This window comes from Hyaena hyaena, unplaced genomic scaffold, assembly GCF_003009895.1.
Source record: "Hyaena hyaena isolate Hyena2069 unplaced genomic scaffold, ASM300989v1 scaffold_255, whole genome shotgun sequence".
Lineage (NCBI taxonomy): Eukaryota > Metazoa > Chordata > Mammalia > Carnivora > Hyaenidae > Hyaena > Hyaena hyaena.
The window spans coordinates 1,233,821-1,237,114 of record NW_024080888.1 but is presented as its reverse complement, the minus strand read 5'-3'; the positions used below and the strand labels follow the sequence as shown (position 1 = coordinate 1,237,114).

General features: G+C 36.4%; 1 non-coding gene across 1 annotated transcript; it reads right to left on the bottom strand.

Moving 5' to 3' along the window:
* Window positions 1-1,909: 1,909 nt before the first annotated feature.
* Window positions 1,910-2,015, bottom strand: LOC120240617. The gene has a single exon (XR_005530665.1). It is a non-coding gene; the product is annotated as a U6 spliceosomal RNA (small nuclear RNA).
* Window positions 2,016-3,294: the final 1,279 nt, after the last annotated feature.

The following is a 3,294-nucleotide window of genomic DNA, read 5'->3' as shown; positions in this document are numbered from 1 at the left end:
TCAGGCTCTGTACTGACAACTCAGAGTCTGGATCCTGTTTCAGATTCTGTCTCCCTCTCTCTCTGCCTGTCCCCCACTCATCCTCTGTCTCTCTCTGTCTCAAAAATAAATAAACTATAAAAAAAAGTTTAAAAAAGAGAGAGAGATGGAGAGGGGGAGAGAAAGAGAGAGCGAGAAGAAGGCAGGGAGAGAGAGAATGTCAAGAAGACCAAGAAAACAAAGAAAGGTTGGGTGATAGTGAATGGGCTTGGCAGTTAGGGATGGGGAAGCCGACTGAGTTCTGAGAAGCACTTTTATCTGCTTTGAATTCTCAAATTTTTCCATTCAATGTGCACAGCCTTTCAGTTTTGCAAAATTTGTCAAGTTTGACAAATATTCCATATAAGGAAGGGTAGATACAATATTCAGGGTCACTTTTCCCCTGCTCTATTCTGACTGCTGAAATAAGTTAGAATGCTGATAATAGAATAGAGCAGTTTCTAGGATTGACTGAAGGTCTACAATTAGCATACTTTCTAACAAAGTCCTCATTTTCTGATGTTCAGACCAGTGACAAAGAAGTTATCTTTAAATTTATCCATTTCTAACTTAAAGGAAGACTGCCATTGAATGGAAAAGCAGGTTTTCTTTTTTTAAAATATATATTTAGATTACTTCCCCATTTAATATGTATGCTCTGCATACATCTTTCATAAATGGAAACACTACAGAACCAAAAACCTTCATAAAAAAAGTATTCATAATACCATGAACACTCATTAAGCTATAAAAAACTAGAAAAAGTATTTTTGGTTTATCATTAATAAATTCTTCATAATGAACTCTTAGTTGCTAACAGTCACATTATGTATATCATTGGCCTTTGCATTTTTGTCAAACTTTGATAAATATTATCAATTGACAATGCTAAGAACCAATCTCTGCTTCATCTTGGATGATTTCCCTTTCAGTGTCCTTACCTTACCTAACTTAACCTCACTTGAGTCCCATCCAGGTTTAGCACGGAAGGGAAATGCATCTTCTTATTTGAATTTGCTTCTACAGATTTCTTAACCTCTTCCAACTTCATTGTTTTCATTTATGAAACTTGGGCAAAAATGTCTCTCACACCTTGCTGGTACAAGGATTTAATGGATTAACATATGCTAGCTTCTTTTCTGAGTTAAACATCCTGTTTTAACGAAAAGAAACTCCATCTACTGCTTCTCAACGGTATCTTTCCATGAAGCTTAGGAAAAGGAGGTAAAAAACTTCTGGAAAAAATGATTCATTTTCCTCTAGAATATTGATGCTAGATTACAAATTCTGTATAGCAAACTCCAACTGACCTAAAACAGAAAAAAATACTTCAATATACAATTGAAGAAAGAAATGCAGAAAGATATTTATAGAAACTATTAATATTACTATCGTTATTAATATCTGTAATTCTCTTCCACTGAAGCCAAAAAGTGACTGAAATGTAAATAATGGGCTCTTCCTCCACATCTCCCACATACACACATGCATCTTCACAGGGTGACCTCAACCTCAGCGTTTGCACATGCCTTTACAGGGGCAGAAAAATTTAACTTCTTTTCTTCTAGCTTCTTTGGCTGGTCTAATACTTAAAATGATATTTAGTCAGGTTAACATAAGAAAAAAAATTTAGTAACTTTTATTTATTTATTTATTTATTTATTTATTTTATTTATTTATTTTTATACAAATAGTTTATTGTCAAGTTGGTTTCCATATAACACCCAGTGCTCATCCCCAGAAGTGCCCTCCTCTATGCCCATCTCCCCCCTCCCCTCCACATCCATCAGTCCTCAGTTTGTTTCTCAGTATTCAAGAGTCTCTCATGGTTTGCCTCTCTCCCTTTCCCCCACCATTTTCCCCCTTTTTCTCCCCCATGGTCCTCAGTTAAAAAAATATGGAACGCATCACGAATTGCGTGTCATCCTTGCGCAGGGGCCATGCTAATTTTCTCTGTATCGTTCCAATTTTAGTATATGTGCTGCCAAAGCGAGCACTAGTAACTTCTTATATAAGGGAAAACCCTAGCACTGAGTGACTCCACAAAATGGCAAAGCCATCACCTTAAATATTATCTTCATCTAAAGACAAAAAATAATGTTAGGTGTGGGGAGTCAGTTATGGGAGTTTGCCAGGAAAAGCACAATAAATAAGGATAATATTGTTATGCAGATTTATGTCCCTGCCATCTTTGTTGATGAGTGTTTCTAGAGATTTATTTGGAAACCCCTTCTTCCCGGTGCAGTATTAGAGATATGCATATACATGGAGATTTCGCTTATCAAAAGGGTAACTTTTACTCATCAATGTCTGCCATTTCTTAAAAATGACCGGCTTGAAGTAATCAATATGCCAAAGAAACATATTTTGAGGTGGCAAATGTTGCTCCCTTTCAGTTCCTCCTTTGGAATTTCAAATAAGAAGTTTCATAACCCAGAAACGAAGTTGACAGATTGCTCCATCTCTCACTGAAGCAGTCTCAGTCTTGAGAAGTTGGTCAGTTCAGTTTAACAGTTGTGTCTCATTTTGAAAAGCCGACCCAAAGTCAGGCTATATTGTGAAAGCAAGGCATCGGGATTTAATAAGAGGCATTTCTATAGGCACAAAAGGAAAACAAAAGTTTTCATTTCCATATTTGGAGCAAATGATAAACTGAGTGTCTGAGTCCTGAGAACTGCCAGTTGAGAATTCTAGATGTCAGCTTCAAAGCATCTTCAGATGGAGTGAGATCAGGGAGTGGCAGTCTGACAGATCTTTCTGGTTTGCAGTTCAAATGTCTATGATGATGCCGTGGAGCCTACCAGTCCACTTTCTCAGTGGCTCCTACAGCAAAAGATTGCCTAACCATGATCTACTCTGGTGACTTATCAAGTCCTCTAACTTTAGTTTGCAGGGCTTCAGGAAATAACAGTTTTATTTCTCAGTGAATCCAAGTCTCAAGAGGGGAAAAAAACAAGTGTGCAGATTTGTAGGCATATAAGGAAACTAGAAGAACTTACAATCCAGTCCAGTTTACAGGTAAAGAACAAAACCTCAAAAACAATTAACATGAATAGAAATAACAGGACGAGAATCTGGTATCTGCATAAGTATTATAGTTTCTACTGAAGCATGATTTTTCTCTATACAGTTATCCCCAATTTTACTAAAAAAGTTATAAATAGAACTTATTTTTTGCAAAATTAGTCTAGTCTCAATAAATTTGGCCTAAAAATAGATAGATAGATAGGCAGACAGACAGACAGACAGATTTGGCCTGATTATTTACAAAGGTAT